The sequence below is a fragment of the Pseudophryne corroboree genome, chromosome 1, assembly GCF_028390025.1.
Source record: "Pseudophryne corroboree isolate aPseCor3 chromosome 1, aPseCor3.hap2, whole genome shotgun sequence".
In the NCBI taxonomy this organism is placed as follows: Eukaryota; Metazoa; Chordata; class Amphibia; order Anura; family Myobatrachidae; genus Pseudophryne; species Pseudophryne corroboree.
Window position 1 is genome coordinate 391,164,206 of NC_086444.1, and position 23,081 is coordinate 391,187,286.

General features: G+C 40.5%; 1 long non-coding RNA gene across 1 annotated transcript in view; it reads right to left on the minus strand.

Annotated features, from left to right (window-relative positions):
* Positions 1 to 402: 402 nt before the first annotated feature.
* The window catches only part of LOC134888187 (uncharacterized), a 122,582-nt gene continuing 99,903 nt past the window's right edge, over positions 403 to 23,081 (minus strand). The window contains exons 3-4 of the long non-coding RNA XR_010171119.1: positions 7,977 to 8,023; positions 403 to 452 (exon numbers count right to left, since the gene is read on the minus strand). This is a non-coding gene — a long non-coding RNA (uncharacterized LOC134888187). The remainder of the gene's footprint in view (positions 453 to 7,976; positions 8,024 to 23,081) is intronic.

The window sequence follows — 23,081 nt, forward strand, 5'->3', positions numbered from 1 at the left end:
GCTGAGGAAAGTGACAACGGGGAAGAAGATTGCCCATCGCATATCCCCTTAGTATATAACACTTCAGAATTTATTGCAGGAGCACCTTCCACAGTTGACTGACTCAATACTGACCGACCCAAAGGGTTAACGATTGTGATCAATTATCATATTAACTCATACTCAAATATGAATGTATATTGGTACCAATGGTAAGGTAATCTGGTAATTTTGATACAACAAAAACCCCGGGGCCATAGTCAAATAGACTGTGGGAGGTAATTTTTTGTAGTGCATGCGTTTACTAATGTGTCATTTCATATTGTAAAGTTGTAAGTAGGGGAGGTACTAGAATACCATCTGAGAGGAAAGATATACCTGAAATAGAGAAAAACAATTAATAATCTACTAAAATAAATGACTTACCTGTTATAGCGTATACTGAGTACTCGGTCTTTATTATCTGGAAAGCCCTGGAAAAGAGAAGAAGACCCGATAAAGAAGTGATAGTGAAAACAGGTGAGGCATCAATATCATTATACCCTTTTCATTCCTGAACCGCTACATATACTATATTTAACACCCCTATTCTATCAGAATAAGGCTTTCCCAAGCAAGCCTGGGGGTGTATGCTTGGGTGGAGGCACGCCAAAAGTAACGTGGGGTTACAAGTGGAGGCACTGCTGAGATTCTAAATCTCGGGAATTCCTAAAAAGATGGAGAGTATATCAGGAGATGAGGTGTTCCAATGGTGCAGAGAGAAGGAGGTGGATATAGATTGCAGTATAGGGTTGATAGGTAATTTCTCATCCATCTCAGACGGAGAAGTGTTGTCTGAATTATCTGGATTATATGGAATTTATCAACCGGTTATAGTGGATAAAAGAAGAGGAGAAAAAGGAGACCCTTCGACACTACTTATAACTAATAAGACTTCATTAGAACCCGAACTTTTCCCTAAGATGATTATGCTAAAGTGTGCACCTGGGAGGCGAGTACAGTTATTGTGGCCCATTACTACATCGGCTTATGATGCTCCTCAGGGAGACTCTGTAACTCGAGTAATGGCAGGTATCAGTAAACCAAACAATGAAGGATCCTCTACTGAAGCAGTAATGGATAAAGTAGTAAACCAACTGGAAAGATGGCACTATGAAGGGGGCTATCGACGGCTGAGAATGTTCTCAGGAATAGTACCGGTGCCAGCGGGGGAGGAGTCCTATGAAGTATGGAAAGAAGCGGCTATCCAGCATTCAGAAGAGTGGCCGTGTACAGATGCCATAAAAAGACAACGAGTAGTGGAGAGCCTACGAGGACCGGCAATGGGAGTGATCCAAGCTACTAGAAGGAGTAACCCTCAGGCTACCCTTAGAGAATATTTTGAAGCTTTAGATTTTTCGTACGGGACTTTAGAAGATGTCTGTGAATTATTAGCACGCATGAATCACACTTTCCAAGAGCATGGAGAAACTCTCACCGACTATATATATAGAGTGGATAAAGTGATTTATAAATTGGTGGAAAAAGGAGGAATGGAGAAGAGCGAAGTGGATGAGAGGCGAATACGTCAAGTGCTTAAGGGCGCCCTGACCACTAACCCCGTCGCTCAAAGGCTACGATGTACCATGAGAGGGGGACAAGCACCTACATTAAGTGAGCTAGTGAAGGAGGTAAAATTAGAAGAGGTTCAGATCGAGAACAGAGAGAAAACCATCAAGAAAGTGAAATTGGTAGTGCCTGCTCCTACTCCCCCTCATTCTTCTATAGACGACAGACTATTGAGTTTATTGGAAGAACAGAATAAAAAAATAGATCAGTTAATAGCATTACAAACTGATAGACAAAGGCAACCGTATATGCCCACCGGCATGGGAAGAGGAATGACAAGGCGGAATCAGTCTCCCATCACCTGCTATCGGTGTGGTCAAATTGGCCATCGTTCCTTTGAATGTCATCTGATTGAGCCAAATAATAGAGGAAATCGATCCAATGCTCGTAGAAGGGAGGAACAATTGGAAAACTCCAACGGGAGTACTGTGGTCCCCTCACAGACTCCCCCACAATAAATGTTAAAGCTATGGGGAGTTACCAGTGGTCTGACCTTCCTGAAAATTTAATGGGACGGGCCCCCAGGATTAAAGCCATACTAAATGGACACGATTGTAGTGTATTGATGGACAGCGGTTCTCAAATCTCTATAGTTTTCGAGTCATGGTATAGATCTCACTTAAGTGATGTTCCTATACAGCCCCTAAACGGGCTTACCATCTGGGGACTGAGCGAACAAAAGTATCCCTATTTGAGATACATAATCGCTAATATCTCTTTTGAGCCTGGACTGCATGTTCCCAATGATACCGTACCCCTAGTAGCTTTGGTATGCCCGGATTCCCCGGGAGATAATGGGGACTTACCAGTCATTATAGGAACTAACACGAATATGTATAAAAACTTAATCAAATGGTGTGACAAACAAGATAAAGAGTTTCAGGAGGAAAGCCATCTGATTAAGGACAAGAATGATCGAGGTATGTGTAGTCGAGTTGAAACTATCCTAAACACTCCTTCAAGTCCTATTGGAAGTGAAAGTGGATGTCCTCAAGCCATTCTTAATTTGGAACCTTGCTTTCAAGACAGTAATGTCTCCATGGAAATAAAGACACTACTATTGGTTCAACTACACCGCCGAGCGGATGCATTTTCCCTTGGGGATTGGGATTTGGGAACAGCGACCGGAGTGGAACATCATATTAGACTGACCGATGATACACCATTTAGAGAGAGATCACGAAGACTTGCTCCAGCTGACTTTGAGGACGTGCGACAACATCTTAGACACCTATTGGAAAACAAGGTGATCGCTGACTCCGAAAGCCAGTATGCTTCCCCAATAGTCGTAGCTCGAAAGAAAAATGGAGAAATACGTCTATGTATAGACTACAGGACATTGAATAATCGCACAATCCCTGACCAATACACCGTACCCCGAGTAGATGAAGCCCTCGACTGTCTTCAGGGCAGTCAATGGTTCTCAATACTAGATCTTAGGTGTGGATATTATCAAATCCCCATGAATGCCCAAGATCAACAAAAGACTGCTTTCATCTGTCCTATTGGCTTCTACGAATTTCTTAAAATGCCACAAGGGGTTAAGGGGGCACCTGCTACATTTCAGAGAACCATGGAAAAAACAGTGGGCGACATGTGCTACCGAGAGGTACTTGTTTACTTAGATGACATTATTGTGTTTGGCAAAAGCATAGAAGAACACAACGAAAGATTAATTAAGGTGCTAGACCGACTAAGGGCTAGAGGATTAAAATTGTCAGTAAACAAGTGTAAATTTTGCCAACATACTGTGAAATATCTTGGTCATGTCGTCAGTAGGGAAGGTATTGCCACCGACCCTGCCAAACTTGAAGCTGTACAGAAGTGGCCACAGCCTATGAACTTGAAAGACCTCCGATCGTTTTTAGGATTTTGTGGGTATTACAGGAAGTTTGTGAAACATTATTCTCGAATTGCAAGACCATTAACAGAACTTACCAAAGGATATCCCCCTTATAATAATAAAAGGCCGAATAGTGCCCATAATAAATTGCAGTATCACCGAATTCAGGATCCGTTTGGAGAAAGATGGGACACAAAATGTGAAGAGGCGTTTCTACAACTAAAACATTGTTTGACCCATGCTCCTGTATTAGCCTATGCTAACCCTGAGCTCCCTTATGAGGTCCATGTAGATGCCTCTTTGGAGGGCCTAGGGGGAGTATTATATCAATTGCAGAATAATCATTTAAGACCGGTATCATATATAAGTCGAGGACTATCCCAAAGTGAAAGAAAATACCCCGTACATAAGATGGAATTCTTAGCACTTAAATGGGCCATTGTGGAAAAATTCCACGACTATTTATATGGGGTACCTTTTACAGTACAAACCGACAACAATCCTCTTACCTATATTCAGACAACAGCAAGACTGGATGCTACGGGACATCGTTGGTTGGCTGCATTGTCTATTTACGATTTCACCATCAAATACAGGCCGGGAGTAACACATAAAGATGCTGATGCTCTGTCAAGATTATCACACCATACGGAGATTGAGACAACAGATGAATGGATAGAAGTCCCAGCGGCTGATGTACGAGGATTGTGTCATCAAATTCAGGTAGGACAACGTTCAGAAACAGCTCTTGTTTCATCCTTAGGGGTCTCTGAACAAGTCATACCATCCCTATATTGTGGGCTAAACCAGATTGATTTGGAAGGTATGAACAGAGTCGGAACACAACAGATGGCATCGGATCAAAGAGAGGACCGGGTCATATATCCTGTAATACAGATCCTTAATAGTACAGATGAAAGTAAATTGAAATTGAACCTTACTAATGCCTCTAAAATATTGTTGAGGCAACGCCCCAAACTGAGACTACAACAAGGGGTTCTGTATCGACGTACCCGGATGGTGGATGGAAGATACCGTTTACAACTGGTATTACCGAATAAATATAGACAGTTAGTGATGGAAGCCTTACATAACAACCACGGACATCTGGGTTATGAGAAAACACAAGGGTTAATTACGGATCGGTTTTATTGGCCGTCCATGAACAAAGAGATTGATCACTTCTGCAGGACATGTGGGAATTGTATAATGAGGAAGACCCTACCCAAGCCTGGGGTGGCGCCTTTGATCAATCTAACTAGTTCCGGTCCCCTGGATTTAGTGTGTATAGATTTCTTGTCGTTTGAAGGACCGAAAGGGAAAGATAGTAACATCTTGATTGTCACGGATCATTTCACCCGCTATGCGCAAGCATATGTAACCCGCAATCAGCGAGCGGTAACCGTGGCCAATACGTTATGGGAAAAGTTCTTTATACACTATGGGCTTCCATCTCGAATACACTCAGATCAAGGTAGAGACTTTGAAAGCAAACTGATCAAGGAGTTGTGTGAATGCTGCGGTATAAAGAAATCTCGAACTACTCCATACCATCCACAAGGAGATCCCCAGCCGGAGCGGTTCAATCGCACATTGTTAAATATGTTAGGAACATTAAACAGTCGTAGTAAACCACAGTGGAATCGATATGTGGCTCATTTAGTACACGCCTATAACTGTACTCGCAATGAGTCTACGGGGTACTCACCCTATTTCCTGATGTTCGGGAGAGAGGCTCGATTGCCTATCGATGTCTGTTTAAAAACTAAACAGGCTGATTATTTGACATCTTCGCATTCTCAGTATGTCAGCCGATTACGTCAGCAATTAAAGGAGGCCTATGCTTTAGCTCAGGTAGAATCCCAGAAGATGGGAATGAAAAATAAAGTCCGGCATGACCGACAAGTGAAACATCATCTGTTAAACCCTGGAGATAAAGTACTAATTCGAGATCTTGGACGTTCAAGGAAACAAAAATTGGCCAATAGATGGAAAACTGAGTTGTATATAGTCTTAAAACAATTGCCTAATATCCCGGTATATCAATTAGTTCCAGAGAATGGGACAGGGTCAGTCCTTACTTATCATAGACAACATCTATTACCAGTATCTCAAGATGTTAGATGGGAGGAAGTGAAAGAGGATGATAGTAAGTCTTGTGCCAGCAAAGAAAAAAATATAAGTACTATTGAAGAGTCGGGGGAGCATAAGGATCTCGAGGACAGGGATACATTAGAATATGGAAATGGATATTATTACTGTGAGGAAAACACTGAGATGTTGGAAGGTGGAAAGAGAAATTCAAGTGACTCTCATGAGGATAGACAAACATTACGACAGGAACCTAGAATAGAGGAGCATAGTTCACCTCAAGAGGGAGAAGATGAATGGTGGAATACAGGAGGAGCTTCAAATTCTCACGATCAGGATGACTCTAATGAATACTCTTCCTATATAATGGAAAATGAGATAGATGAAAATTCTAGACCACAACGGAAGCGCAGACCGCCGAGGATATTAACATATGATCAATTGGGAGTACCCTCCGAAGTCCCATTAGTCATTCATCCGGGTATTATGTGGACTTGGCCATACTATGGAAGTGTTATATAAAGAAGAGGAAATAACATAGAATGGTTAGAATGAGTTCTAGCAACAGAATTAGTGGGAAGTTACAGTGTCAGTTAAGGTTAAACTGTGAACTCCCCAGGGGGAGAATGTAACCCTTTATAGTAGTTAGGTAGGAATTGATGTCCATACTGAAGTAATCACTCATGTGAAATATTAGGTATAGGTATAATATTGTACACTATTATAGTAGCCTGTTTTGATATATATATATATATATGTATTATATGGGGATAAACCATTGTATATAAGATTGGTATGTCTAAGAAAAGAACAGGGAGGCTGGAAGCTTCCAGAGCCCCGCGCGCTGCAAGGCCAGGGGGGGCTGCACGAGGAAAACAAACGGTTGAGAGGCCGGCACGAGGAAGAGGAAAAAACGGAGAAAGACAGTTGAGAGGAGGCTGGAGATAGAGCCTGACGACGGAGAGTGAGTTATCGAAGAGACGCTACGGAGGAAGAAAGGACACTAACCTGAGTGAAGGAAGCTGTCCGGATCCCTATGGAGCTCCATCCGTCAGGCAAGATAAACACAGCACCGCTGTCCTTGTGACACTCTCCGGCCCTACGATTCTCTCCACCCAGTGTCTGGCTACGGAGAGGAGGAGGGAGCGAGCTGGTTCGTGACGGAAGCGGCCTGGGCGGGACGAAAGCGTCTCTGTCATGGTGACTGGACTCCATTACTCAACGCCCTCCTGACCAGCCCTGCTTATAGAGAGGCTGAGGAAGAGACTAGCCGATATCGGGAGGAGCTAGTACAGGGAGATACTCCCAAAAGGTTGGTGAATTATTAATTAACCCTCCCAATACCAGATGGGGAAGGGTATTAACTTACAAATAAAACGACACCTAACTTCTAAGTAAGTGACTCTTAGAATGAAAAGATATTACAAGACTAATTGATGAGGACAATCAAATATAATTGGTTTGCCAATTATTAATGTTGTATATACTCACACAGTTAGAGGCACTAAAAAGGAGTAGTCATACGATGGCTAAAGACCTTTATAAAGTATCCCAGTGTCACGCTTGGAATCACTAGAGGAGTATAGGGATTTGATACCGATAAGATTGCTGTTGGGATGAGAGACTGAGGGATAGCGACGAATCCTATGTCGGATCTCGGATAGTACATACCAAGTATTGAACTAATCATCATATAGCTACCGAGAGAGAGAGGAACTAGATTGCAGGTAAACTACACTAATGGGCAACGGGGTAATATAACTGCCTGTGGAGCCTTCAAAAGGAAATTGATGAGAGGAAAGTAGTTTAGATGAATTAATATCATTTTTCCTATAAATACCGTTCAATTGTATACACTATCGGCTATAAGTATATCTATATCGGATCGATAAGACTACAATTACCGTATTCGGTTACCTAGAAAGGTAAATATCAAATTATAGTACCCCATCGTAAATATTGCACTGGAGGAATATTACAAGAGGCCGCAGCCCTCCTTCCTAAAAGGTGGGTTTATAGGGTACCACTCTCGGAAAAGATACCCTTATAGGCTGAGGAAAGTGACAACGGGGAAGAAGATTGCCCATCGCATATCCCCTTAGTATATAACACTTCAGAATTTATTGCAGGAGCACCTTCCACAGTTGACTGACTCAATACTGACCGACCCAAAGGGTTAACGATTGTGATCAATTATCATATTAACTCATACTCAAATATGAATGTATATTGGTACCAATGGTAAGGTAATCTGGTAATTTTGATACAACAAAAACCCCGGGGCCATAGTCAAATAGACTGTGGGAGGTAATTTTTTGTAGTGCATGCGTTTACTAATGTGTCATTTCATATTGTAAAGTTGTAAGTAGGGGAGGTACTAGAATACCATCTGAGAGGAAAGATATACCTGAAATAGAGAAAAACAATTAATAATCTACTAAAATAAATGACTTACCTGTTATAGCGTACACTGAGTACTCGGTCTTTATTATCTGGAAAGCCCTGGAAAAGAGAAGAAGACCCGATAAAGAAGTGATAGTGAAAACAGGTGAGGCATCAATATCATTATACCCTTTTCATTCCTGAACCGCTACATATACTATATTTAACACCCCTATTCTATCAGAATAAGGCTTTCCCAAGCAAGCCTGGGGGTGTATGCTTGGGTGGAGGCACGCCAAAAGTAACGTGGGGTTACACTTACAAAGAAATAAGGATCAAATAAGGATTGAGCTAAAAATATGGTAAAAAGAAAAGGGCAGACTAGATGGGCCAGGTGGTTCTTATCTGCCATCAAATTCTATGTTTCTATGTAAGAGACTGAATCATAATCCAGCAGAACGTGACATGGAAACATCTCCTACTTCATTTTCTCTGGCAACTGTCGTAGAAAACTAAATTTTCCAAACACACCTATGTCTATATGTCTTCCATATAATTCCAGGGGTGCCCTGTCTGAACCCGCTCATCTCTAGTTGATATATCTTCTATTGTGCACTGTGTACCCTGCATTAGAGAGAGGTTATTCTCAATTATTTCATGTTAGGGACTCAAATTAATGGCTCCAATTAGTCATCCTTAATTTTGATTTATTAATGTTCCACATTTTGGTATTATTTATTTACAAGATGCAATGTTGTACAGGGTTCTTTTTCTTTATTTTGTAAATGTTTTCTCCTTAATAATTGTACAATGTAAGGTCTGCGTAGGGTTATCGCAAGACCTCGCAGTGTTAGAATGGAGTTTCAGTGATCTTGCATTGCAAAATGAAATCTCAGCTTTCTATTACACTGCAGCAATAGATGGGCCAGGAGCTCCTGTGATGCACAAACAGTTACTGAATAAGGGCCCAGTATGGAGTCTTATGGTAGCTTACTGCCAGGAAGCTGTGTGGCTTGTCAGGCTGAGGCAAGCTGTGGGCACAGAGGTTAGCATTACTTCCTCCCATAGTCCTACTTGTAGTATGAAATGAGTTTGGACTGTAGAGTGGTAAGCTCCACTAGGGCAGGGGCTGAATAACAAAAAACTCACTGCACAGTTCTGTTTAGTACTATACCAAACTCACCCGAACTCAACTTACCCACTAGCGCAGGGGCTGAATAACAAAAAATTCACTGCACAGTCCTGCTTAGTACTGTACTGAACCCACCTGAACTCAACTCTGGGGCTGCTGTGGGGGTTCATGAGGGGCTGCTAAAACATCTAAGGAGCTGTGTTATTTAAAAATAAAATATGAATAAAATAAACAAGACACACAGGTATGCTCACATGCATGTAACTGAAACACACAGGTATGCTCACATGCGTGTAACTGGGAGCTGTGAAAAATGAAAATAAGGCATATGCCACAACATATGTAAATAAAAATGCAATTAAAAAAATGGAAAAACAGAACCCCACAAGATTTTCACAAAATAAGTCTCCAGACTCCGTGAAGGGGAAAATATCCAATCTTGATCTTGTGGTATAAAACAGTTTATTTGTATCCCAGCATTAAATCCAAGATTATCATAATCCCTGAAAATGGAGAAGGGGGTACTAATTTGGAGGCCTTGGCCCCTAGTTTTTCAGTCTGTCCAGTAATGTGGTAATTATACATTTGCTAGATTAAAGTCCTTTCTGTTCTACACCAAGATAGGAGTGGAGGTAAACGCCTGTATGTTGTTCCTGATTGCATGTGCCTCTCTAATTTTTAATCACCTTCTTGTCACTGTCCTCTTCCTCTTGCCTCTTCTCATAATGTGAAAAGTCATCAAATATGGAGGTGGTATGTTTGTAGCTTGCTATGATTCGGAGACCTTGGTGAGCTCTTTCCAGGGGATCTACCTGTCACTGAAATGATGGGTTTATTATACTGTGCATGTCCTGTTTAAACAACATAATGGTGGGTGGTGAGGGTCCAAGGACAATTCCATCTTGCACCACTTTTTTTTCTTTGTATTATGTGCCCTCTGGGGCCTAGTTTTTAAAACTGACATCCTGTCTGCCACTGCAGTGCCACTCCTAGATGGGCCTGGTGTTTGTACCGCCCACTTGTTTCGCTTAGTAAATTTACCTCTCACTCTCTATCATTAGTGTTAATATTCCTTCTTTTGTTTTTCTCCTTTCACGTATATACCTTAACAAGTTTTGCAACCTTTGTCTACAAATTTATCTTCAGCTTTTGCCTTTGCACATCTGATAACCTTCTTAGCCTCCTTCTGTCTAACTAGATATACAGTAATTCTTATGTCTTCATTATTCTGAGTCTGCTTATACTGTATTTCCTAAAGGATATCTTTTTTGCTTTCACAATACAGTACTTGCTACTTCTTTTGCAAGCCGCACTGGGTTCCTTTTCATTGTGCTTTTCCTATCCCTTTTGATACAAACGGCTGTTGCTTTTAGTTTTGCACTTTTTAATTTTTCCTTCCTCTCCTGCACTCCTTTCAAGTTCCTCCACTCTGCAAAAGAATCACACAATTTCCCATCTCTACAAAATCAGCCTTCCTAAAATTGAACACCTTTGTTTTTTTGTGGTATGAGTCAGTCTCTGTCTTTATACTAAACCATGCTGCTTGATGGTCATTGGATTCTACTCTAAGTTTTCACCCACATTTATGTAAGATATTCTGTCACCATTTGTATGTTTTAAGTCTAATATTGCATCTTTGCAAGTGGGCTCCCTCACCAATTGCTTGAGGGATGCTACCAGCAAGGAATTCAGAAAGTCCCTGCGTCTACTGGAAGTTGAAAAAGACCCCTCTCACTTTAAACCAGGCAGATTAAAATGTCCCATGATTATTACTGTACCTCTCCTTTTAAAGCTATTTTACGGATGCAAGCAATATGTACCTGTCCAGTTTTCCTGATCTGGTGCTTTGTAGATCACCTCTGTACGAAGAAAAAAAATCCCAAATCCAAACCAAAACATGACTATGATTTAGAACCAAAAACAAAACACAGGGATCTGCACCCATCTTTAACTTATACCAGTTATCTAATGACATACAGTATCTTACGAAACAGTGCAAATTAATTTCATGGATATATTAAAGTATACTTTTATTAAGCATTGCTACAAGTACATGCTACTACATCAGACTCACAGCAAATATCTAACTGTGCTTCTCCCTAAATTGCAATATAAATTGTTTAAAGTTTATATTGCAGTAAATTCCCCTGATGCTTAATTGTGGTTCCAGTGATAGTATCTTTTACTGTGACACTGCATGACTAACTTCTTGAATGAAATTTGTCTCCTTTAGTTTGTCGCTCATATTTACTGTCCACTGTTAATGTTAGCCACATACTGTACATTCAGGTACACACAGTTCCTGTTCAAATCTGTACCTACGATATGATGCATTATTACAATTACAATTTAGAAATTTTTAAATTAGTTATTTTATTTTTTTATTTAATACTAACACTACTGCACTATTATAGTCATATTTGATTTTAGTTGCACGTGTTTATTAATTAATATGCTGAATATTGTTTTTGGCACCTGCTGCTTTTTAATAGTGATGTGTACCGGACATTTTTCGGGTTTTGTGTTTTGGTTTTGGATTCGGTTCCGCGGCCGTGTTTTGGATTGGGACGCGTTTTGGCAAAACCTCACCGAAATTTTTTTGTCGGATTCGGGTGTGTTTTGGATTTGGGTGTTTTTTTTTTCAAAAAACCCTAAAAAACAGCTTAAATCATAGAATTTGGGGGTCATTTTGATCCCATAGTATTATTAACCACAATAACCATAATTTCCACTAATTTCCAGTCTATTCTGAACACCTCACACCTCACAATATTATTTTTAGTCCTAAAATTTGCACCGAGGTCGCTGGATGGCTAAGCTAAGTGACACAAGTGGCCGACACAAACACCTGGCCCATCTCGGAGTAGCACTGCAGTGTCAGGCAGGATGGCACTTCAAAAAAATTGTCCCCAAACAGCACATAATGCAAAGAAAAAAAGAGGCGCACCAAGGTCGCTGTGTGACTAAGATAAGCGACACAAGTGGCCAACACAAACACCTGACCCATCTAGGAGTGGCACTGCAGTGTCAGGCAGGATGGTACTTCAAAAAAATAGTCCCCAAACAGCACATGATGCAAAAAAAAAGAGGCGCACCAAGGTCGCTGTGTGACTAAGCTAGTATACTTGACGACACAGAGGTAGGTAGAGCAGTGGCCTACTGTACCGTAATGCTATATGTTATACACTGGTGGTCAGCAAACTGTGCAAAACTGAAATGCACCACAGGTATGGATGGATAGTATACTTGACGACACAGAGGTAGGTACAGCAGTGGCCTTCCATACCGTACTGCTATATATACTGGTGGTCACTGTGTCAGCAAACTGCAAAACTAAAATGCACCACAGGTATAGAATGTAGATGTATAGTATACTTAATGACGACACAGAGGTAGGTACAGCAGTGGCCTTCCGTACCGTACTGCTATATTTACTGGTGGTCACTGTGTCAGCAAACTGCAAAACTAAAATGCACCACAGGTATAGAATGTAGATGGATAGTATACTTAATGACGACACAGAGGTAGGTACAGCAGTAGCCTTCCGTACCGTACTGCTATATATAGTATACTGGTGGTCACTGTGTCAGCAAACTGCAAAACTAAACTGCACCACAGGTATAGAATGTAGATGGATAGTATACTTAATGATGACACAGAGGTAGGTACAGCAGTGGCCTTCTGTACCGTAATGCTATATATTTTATACTGGTGGTCACTGGTCAGCAAAACTCTGCACTGTACTCCTCCTATATACAGCTGCTCCCCAGTCCCCACAATTAAGTAATAAGCAAGCACAAAATATTTGCAATGCATCAACATAAACGGAGAGGACACCAGCCACATCCTCTCCCTAACATTTCCAATGCACGAGTGAAAATGGCGGCGACGCGCGGCTGCTTATATAGAATCCGAATCTCGCGAGAATCCGACAGCGGGATGATGACGTTCGGGCGCGCTCGGGTTACCCGAGCCATACGGGAGAATCCGAGTATGGCTCGGACCCGTGTAAAAAGGGTGAAGTTCGGGGGGGTTCGGTTTCCGAGAAACCGAACCCGCTCATCACTACTTTTTAACCTATTCCTCCTTGACTTACTTATAGTGCTTAAAGAGAGAATTTCTAGTGGATATTCTACATTTAGAAACTCAGCATTAGGCCCAATAAGTGCATGCAGTTAGAAGTCAAGCAGATATGGTAGCATGGTTCATGGCAACCACAATATGCACTTTTACCTGGTCAAGTTTAATATTGTTGTGCACCAGTTTTTAATTATTTTAAAATAGTTTTAATGTTTGGTAACTTTTTAATAATACAGTAACATACTCTAGTGGCTCTCAGTATGTTGATGATTATTATTTGTTTAATATGATTCTAGTGTATGTCGAGGCTAAGCCATAGTATATGTACAGTTGAATGTTATATTTTTAATTTTATACTTACAAACTATACTATCTTTAAGTCATCTTTAAACAATGCTTGGGGTGATCCAAAATAAACAGTCTTGATGAAGCCTGAATATTAAGCCACTCTTCTGGATCCAATTACTGCATATTTTCTTTAGGGGTTTTCTGGCAGTTTATATAATTCAGCTAGTGTGTCCTGTTTCTGGCACAAAGCTCTATGCTGACTAAGTCATAAAAAAAGGACAATCATTAAATTATTACTTTTCACCTTTCACTATTGGCACACTCTCAAAATCAGAATTAGTTTAGACTGTTCACTTTTTTTGTACCATTTGAAATCAGCCAGATTAGCTCACTGCCCGTCACTTTCAATTCCCATAACAAATTGTATAATCCTTTGTCTTTAAATGTCTTTTTTATTTATTCTTGGCTGGCTGCTCAATTTTGTGAGCTACAAATGAAAAAAAAAAATCTTTTATTCTTGGGCGTACATCACTTTACATATCAACATAAAGAAAAGGAGTCTAACATTTTACAGATGTTTGGTAAATGTATGTATATTTTTCCTAAAAAAAAAAAGTGTACAACATCTGAAATAAATTTTAAGAATTTCAACATATGAATCATATGTGTTTTAAACCAAACAAGTGTGACTTCATTGGTATTCATTGCAGGAAATTACATTTTAGTCAAGATTTATGCTAAAGATGTGTTTTGTGTATATTTTATGTATAATGTAATGCAATTTTTAATCTGTGTAACTTGTAATGCTAGCAATATAACCTCTTTTTCAAGTTTCTATTGTCTCATCATTACTCCGAAGAGATCAAACTATGTAAATGTGGTTTTAATATTCATTCACATAAATAATAATCTGCATACTGAGTGAAAGTTGTGTGATTCTCAAAGTGTGTATTATAAATGTCACTGCTGGTAGTCACTTTCATACAATACCTAACATCACAGACCCAAAGCAAAACAAATTTTTGCAATAGCCAATGAGTTTATATGCATGTACATATAAAGAACTCCATGCTTTTGAAAATATCATTTAAAAACTATGCTAACATAATTCTACTAACTTTGATTCTGCTCATAAATACATTCTGCATTGATATAAATATATAAGAATATATAAATGTGTGCATTTAATTATAGTTTCTCTAATTTTATGATATATGAACAGAACACAAAAAACCTCTCAGAGGTGACATTAAAAGAAAAAAAAAGTAAAACTTGCATGTTTGTTTTAGAAAAATCTCTATAGAAATTGTTGTATGGAACATATTAACATACATTATAAATCATTTAATGGTGTAATGCTATGTATATTTTCATGAATGTATAGGAAGGACTTATGAATAAATGAAGGAGCCACAAAACATCAAATGCAAGTTCATCTAATATTAAGTGGCATCTCAAAATGTATACAGATCTTACAGTCCTGTAGAGCTCTTGTAACATTCATGCAGTGCAGTATGCAACATGAATATGTTATTAGCCTTATTAAATAAAGTAACTTGGATTTTAATAGTTATTTTCTTGCTTATAGTTGACAAAGACAACATTTTGCTTTATGCTCTTGGTTCCAAAGCTTTATACTATAACACTGTTGTATTCTTAGAAACAATTTTAACATTTTGTGCGCTGTAAGTTCCTTTCCTAAATTCTATGAGTAAATTAACTAAGCTATGTTTTGTCATTGGGTTTGCTGACTGCCACAAATCATATTCTGCAGCTTATACATACACTGCACTTACTATCCTGCTGTTTCATTGGGGAAAACTCAAATCTGATCTGATTTGGTGATTTGTAAACTCCTAAACTACATGCAGATTAGGTCAACTGTGTATGAAAACATCCAGTTTACTTAGCTGACTGTATGTGGAGTATCTATATGTTTTCAAAGTCCAACTTAATAGGCTAGACAGGTGCCACGTCATCAGCCTCAGTTGCAAACTATAATTTAAATATAATTGTTTTTTCCATTTTAAATTTTGTAGGAACCCAGCCTATTCTGCTTCAGTCGTCTAGGGTGTCTCATCCACCAGGGGAGCCCTAGAGATTTTTAGGCCCTTGTACCTGGAAAGTACTGACCCTATATACTATAAATATATAGTAAAATGGTCTACCTATTTGTCTACCTTTTGAACCTGTTGACCTAATGCATGTCTACCATTTGTGGTAGACCTATTGACTGTAGACCTTTTTAATGTTAATCTAATAATCCACACCTGGCCCACAGGCAGGGGGGACAACAACAATACTCTGTATTCTTGTGGGCCAGTCCAACCCTGGGCAGAATTATGCAGATAATGGCAACACACCCCTTAGCACAACTAAAAAGACAGCCATGGTATATACATGTGGGTAACCTTAACACCCAAATAGAGATACAATAACCGGATAGCAGTGATTTCCTCAGTACCCCTCTGGGCCAGTCCAACCCTGGGTAGCAATATGTTAAAAGGAGGAAAGAGAGAGAGAGAGAGAGAGAGAGAGAGAGAGAGAAAATACCTGCAATGCCAGGTATAGTAGCTAGAGACCAAGCTGGTGATGTGTCCAAAATATTAATAATACAATTCTGTTTATTTTCCATGCAATCTACTTTCTCTTGTCCCAAGTAGGTTTGCAAATCATGTGCCTCACATTGGAGGCATTAGTGATGAATAACACTTTATTCTTGCACAATTCCTGGTCTGATACAAGCATATCTCTGGGGAGAAATCCATGCCTTTCTGCTATGGTATGAAAGGAGGAAATAAAGAGAAAAGATAAAACAAAAAAGCTAGTCTTTCCTGACATAATAGCAGAAGTTATCATCAGTGTGTATGATAATACATTTATCACAGCATCATAAACAAATACAAATATTATTTGGCCTAACATATATAGCAGTCTGATCCTTATTTGCACACATTGCCAAAACACATTTTGTTATATGGCTGTACACCAAGGAAGGGCTTTGTAGCACCATTAGAATAAAGTCAAATACACAACTGTGGCAAAATGTTCACACAAAGCCACCACTCCATAAGACTCTGAATCATACCAATAATTAGGTTGTTATCTCTAACCTGTATGTAATTAATTCCCCTTTTACACCGCCAGCTTGTAACACAGGTTATTGAACATTAGCATGCATAACCTGTGTTGCTGTGCGGTGTAAAAGCGGTCCGTTGAAATAATCCAGGTCGAGTGACCTGGTATTCCAACTCGGGTAGCTTGCAAGGTTGAACATGGGTTCAACTTGGCAAACTGTGCTGTGTAAATGCGAAGCCGTGTCGATGTGACCCTTTTACCCATTCACACTGTATGGATGGGCGGCTCTTGGAGATCACGAGATTTCCAAGCACCGCCCCTGCCGCATCACCGCTTATATCACCAACATGCCGGGTTGGAAATAGTGGATCCGAGGGGCCTGAGGCGGGTCATACCCGGAAGCTCCTGAGTCAGGCTACTGGGTGCGACCAGCTAAATTTGGTCTAAAAGGGGAAAAAGTGCTATATATTTTTACATATGGATATATTCAATAAGTGGCGTTTTTTTGCCTAGGCAAAAAAACTGCACTTTTCGGTATTTTTTAGGGTGAATGGGGATTCGCCCTATGCAATAGCAGGGCCGTTTTTTCGCCTAGGAGAAACATTCAGCAGGAGCGAAAAACATGTGGATTGACAAATTTTTCGCCAATGCCTCTTCACTAAAAAGAAGCAGAGAAAAGGCAATGGCGAAAATGCCTTAAAAACGGGTGAAAATTGAATACTTATGGGGGTAAATTTGATAGCTCCAAAATCGCCGGAGCTAATTGAATACCCCCTTTATTTTCAATCAATGTCTTATTAATGTTTTATCTTTACTTCAATTTGACTTATAAGAAAATACCTGTAATTGTTAATATCCTCAAAGGTAAAGGTTCAAACATGAATCTAGAATATTATCATTAAAGGTGTGTTAGATGTTTTGATGTCAATCATACAAGAAAGTTAAAGTTCAGTAGTCATACAGTATGTTATTTTAGCTAGTTTCTTAATATAAAATATCTCTTTATTTCTAGGTCTTCTTGTGTTAAATGTAATATCATGTCAAGTTTACTAATGAAGCTGAAATGTCATGTACTAGAAGCATGTGATTATACTTATTGCTCCAGCAGAATACATAAAACGGCAGTACATCTAAAATGAATTCTGTCTTATACTGCCTATAAATGCCAATGAATGAGCTCTACCTCTATATTAAACTGCTTTGCTTGCAAGCTGCTATAAACACTTTTCATTTCATATATTAACTATTTATTGGAGTTTTGAAAAACATCTAAATAAGCTGAAAGTAAAATGTATGTTTTACATAACTGTGTATTTAAAAAGTTTACAGTAGCATTTAAAGTTTAAGATAACACAGATTACAGAATTGCACAGTAAATGATGTACATAATTTTACAGCTGTTAGTTTTATAGAACTGATGTAGATTGGACTACTTATCTGAAAGCAGAAAGACTGCAAACATTATTGAATAGTGCATCAATTAATTTTGCTATTAAAAGCTCATTTTTACTAACGTGTTATATTAATGTATGCGCTATTGTTGCAATTAAAATACCCTTTATAGCCCTGCATTCTTGCTCAAGTTTAAAAAACGTAAAAGTACAATTGTGTATTCTTTGCCATGCAATACAATAGAAATATTACAGTTTCTGCTAATTTTTTTCAAATTGGTGACACAAGTATTAAACATATTAACAAGTTTTCAATAAATGGTAATATACTTTACCAGTATTGAAACACACATAAAATAACCATATTAAACAGTCGATCATCTGGAAATATACATTCACCAACATAACAATGAAAATCTGATAATACTTTTAATTGGCCAAATAAAAAACTCAAATACTGATTCTATTCATCAACATTTATATTAATCAATCTGACCAGGCATGAAACTCTAAACAATTAATTGAAGAATTACTAGCCTTAAAGACTAAATCAATATATGTTTTGGATAGGCCTAATTAACTAGTTGATGTTATAAATGCTACAAAGAGAGATAATTATAAACTCCTATTCGCCAACTCTAAGGAGCATTATGTCTGAGGGGGCATTGCCACTAAGACATTTTTTAATTTTAGATATTCAACCTCCAGTGCATCTGAAAAGTATTCACAGCGCTTCACTTTTTCCACATTTTATGTTACAGTCTCATTCCAAAATGGCATAAATACCACATAATGACAATGTGAAAAAAGATTTTTTTTTATTTTTGCAAAGTAAGCTATAAAATGTAAACTAAACTATTAGGGGTATATTTACTAAAGCTTTTAAAAATGAAAAGAGGTGATGTTGCCATAGCAACCAATCAGATTCTGTCTATCATTTCTCTATTGCATTACAAAAAAGGATAGACAGTATCTGATTGCTTGCTACGGGCAACATCACCTCCTCATTTTTAGAAGCTTTAGTAAATATTAGTGATGTGCACCTGAAATTTTTCGGGTTTTGTGTTTTGGTTTTGGGTTCGGTTCCGTGGCCGTGTTTTGGGTTCGGACGCGTTTTGGCAAAACCTCACCGAATTTTTTTTGTCGGATTCGGGTGTGTTTTGGATTTGGGTGTTTTTTTCAAAAGACCCTAAAAAACAGCTTAAATCATAGAATTTGGGGGTCATTTTGATCCCATAGTATTATTAACCTCAATAACCATAATTTCCACTAATTTTCAGTCTATTCTGAACACCTCACACCTCACAATATTATTTTTAGTCCTAAAATTTGCACCGAGGTCGCTGGATGGCTAAGCTAAGCGACCCTAGTGGCCGACACAAACACCTGGCCCATCTAGGAGTGGCACTGCAGTGTCACGCAGGATGGCCCTTCAAAAAAATACTCCCCAAACAGCACATGACGCAAAGAAAAAAAGAGGCGCAATGAGGTAGCTGTGTGACTAAGCTAAGCGACCCTAGTGGCCGACACAAACACCTGGCTCATCTAGGAGTGGCACTGCAGTGTCACGCAGGATGGCCCTTCAAAAAAATACTCCACAAACAGCACATGACGCAAAGAAAAATGAAAGAAAAAAGAGGTGCAAGATGGAATTGTCCTTGGGCCCTCCCACCCACCCTTATGTTGTAAAAACAGGACATGCACACTTTAACGAACCCATCATTTCAGCGACAGGGTCTGCCACACGACTGTGACTGAAATGACTGGTTGGTTTGGGCCCCCACCAAAAAAGAAGCAATCAATCTCTCCTTGCACAAATTGGCTCTACGGAGGCAAGATGTCCACCTCATCATCATCGTCCGATTCATCATCCCTTTCACTGTGTACATCCCCCTCCTCACAGATTATTAATTCGTCCCCACTGGAATCCACCATCTCAGGTCCTCGTGTACTTTCTGGAGGCAATTGCTGCTGGTGAATGTCTCCAATGTAGGAATTGATTATAATTCATTTTAATGAACATCATCTTCTCCACATTTTCTGGAAGTAACCTCGTACGCCGATTGCTGACAAGGTGAGCGGCGGCACTAAACACTCTTTTGGAGTACACACTGGAGGGAGGGCAACTTGGGTAGAATAAAGCCAGTTTGTGCAAGGGCCTCCAAATTGCCTCTTTTTCCTGCCAGTATACGTACGGACTGTCTGACGTGCCTACTTGGATGCGGTCACTCATATAATCCTCCACCATTCTTTCAATGGTGAGAGAATCATATGCAGTGACAGTAGACGACTTGTCAGTAATCGTTGGCAGGTCCTTCAGTCCGGACCAGATGTCAGCATCAGCAGTCGCTCCAGACTGCCCTGCATCACCGCCAGCGGGTGGGCTCGGAATTCATAGCCTTTTCCTCGCACCCCCAATTGCGGGAGAATGTGAAGGAGGAGATGTTGATGGGTCGCGTTCCGCTTGACTTGACAATTTTGTCACCAGCAGGTCTTTGAACCTCTGCAGACTTGTGTCTGCCGTAAAGAGAGTTCCAAGGTAGGTTTTAAATCTAGGATCGAGCACGGTGGCCAAAATGTAGTGCTCTGATTTCAACAGATTGACCACACGTGAATCCTGGTTAAGCGAATGAAGGGCTCAATCCACAAGTCCCACATGCCTAGCGGAATCGCTCTGTTTTAGCTCCTCCTTCAATACCTCCAGCTTCTTCTGCAAAAGCCTGATGAGGGGAATGACCTGACTCAGGCTGGCAGTGTCTGAACTGACTTCACGTGTGGCAAGTTCAAAAGGTTGCAGAACCTTGCACAACGTTGAAATCATTCTCCACTGCGCTTGAGACAGGTGCATTCCACCTCCTTTGCCTATATCATGGCAAGATGTATAGGCTTGAATGGCCTTTTGCTGCGCCTCCATCCTCTGAAGCATATAGAGGGTTGAATTCCACCTCGTTACCACCTCTTGCTTCAGATGATGGCAGGGCAGGTTCAGGTGTTTTTGGTGGTGCTCCAGTCTTCTGTACGCGGTGCCTGTACGCCGAAAGTGGCCCGCAATTCTTCTGGCCACCGACAGCATCTCTTGCACGCCCCTGTCGTTTTTTAAATAATTCTGCACCACCAAATTCAAGGTATGTGCAAAACATGGGACGTGCTGGAATTTGCCCAGATGTAATGCACTCACAATATTGCTGGCATTGTCCGATGTCACAAATCCCCAGGAGAGTCCAATTGGGGTAAGCCATTCTGCGATGATCTTCCTCAGTTGCCGTAAGAGGTTTTCAGCTGTGTGCCTATTCTGGAAAGCGGTGATACAAAGTGTAGCCTGCCTAGGAACGAGTTGGCGTTTGCGAGATGCTGCTACTGGTGCTGCCGCTGCTGTTCTTGCAGCGGGAGGCAATACATCTACCCAGTGGGCTGTCACAGTCATGTAGTCCTGAGTCTGCCCTGCTCCATTTGTCCACATGTCCGTGGTTAAGTGGACATTGGGTACAACTGCATTTTTTAGGACACTGGTGAGTCTTTTTCTGACGTCCGTGTACATTCTCGGTATCGCCTGCCTAGAGAAGTGGAACCTAGATGGTATTTGGTAACGGGGGCACACTACCTCAAGAAATTGTCTAGTTCCCTGTGAACTAACGGCGGATACCGGACGCACGTCTAACACCAACATAGTTGTCAAGGCCTCAGTTATCCGCTTTGCAACAGGATGACTGCTGTGATATTTCATCTTCCTCGCAAAGGACTGTTGGACAGTCAATTGCTTACTGGAAGTAGTACAAGTGGTCTTCCGACTTCCCCTCTGGGATGACGATCGACTCCCAGCAGCAACAACAGCAGCGCCAGCAGCAGTAGGCGTTACACTCAAGGATGCATCAGAGGAATCCCAGGCAGGAGAGGACTCGTCAGACTTGCCAGTGACATGGCCTGCAGGACTATTGGCTTTCCTGGGTAAGGAGGAAATTGACACTGAGGGAGTTGGTGGTGTGGTTTGCGCGAGCTTGGTTACAAGAGGAAGGGATTTACTGGTCAGTGGACTGCTTCCGCTGTCGCCCAAAGTTTTTGAACTTGTCACTGACTTATTATGAATGCGCTGCAGGTGACGTATAAGGGAGGATGTTCCGAGGTGGTTAACGTCCTTACCCCTACTTATTACAGCTTGACAAAGGCAACACACGGCTTGACACCTGTTGTCCGCATTTCTGTTGAAATACTTCCACACTGAAGAGCTGATTTTTTTGGTATTTTCACCAGGCATGTCAATGGCCATATTCCTCCCACGGACAACAGGTGTCTCCCCGGGTGCCTGACTTAAACAAACCACCTCACCATCAGAATCCTCCTTGTCAATTTCCTCCCCAGCGCTAGCAACACCCATATCCTCATCCTGGTGTACTTCAACACTGACATCTTCAATTTCACTATCAGGAACTGGACTGCGGGTGCTCCTTTCAACACTTGCAGGGGGCGTGCAAATGGTGGAAGGCGCAAGCTCTTCCCGTCCAGTGTTGGGAAGGTCAGGCATCGCAACCGACACAATTGGACTCTCCTTTGGGATTTGTGATTTCGAAGAACGCACAGTTCTTTGCTGTGCTTTTGCCGCAAGTCTTTTCTTTTTTCTAGCGAGAGGATGAGTGCTTCCATCCTCATGTGAAGCTGAACCACTAGCCATGAACATAGGCCAGGGCCTCAGCCGTTCCTTGCCACTCCGTGTCGTTAATGGCATATTGGCAAGTTTACGCTTCTCCTCAGACGCTTTTAATTTTGATTTTTGGGTCATTTTTTTACTGATCTTTTGTGTTTTGGATTTTACATGCTCTGTACTATGACATTGGGCATCGGCCTTGGCAGACGACGTTGATGGCATTTCATCGTCTCGGCCATGACTAGTGGCAGCAGCTTCAGCACGAGGTGGAAGTGGATCTTGATCTTTCCCTATTTTTTTAACCTCCACATTTTTGTTCTCCATATTTTGCGCACAACTAAAAGCCACCACAGGTATACAATGTAGATGGATGGATAGTATAGTATTACTTATACTTATGGATGACGAGTGACGACACAGAGGTAGGTACAGCCGTGGCCTACCGTACTGCTGCTTAGTGCTTATATATAAATATAATATACTGTATAACGGACCTGGTGGACAGTGTCAGCAGCAGACTGCTAAACTAGTATGAAGAAAGAAAAAAAAAACACCACAGGTATACAATGT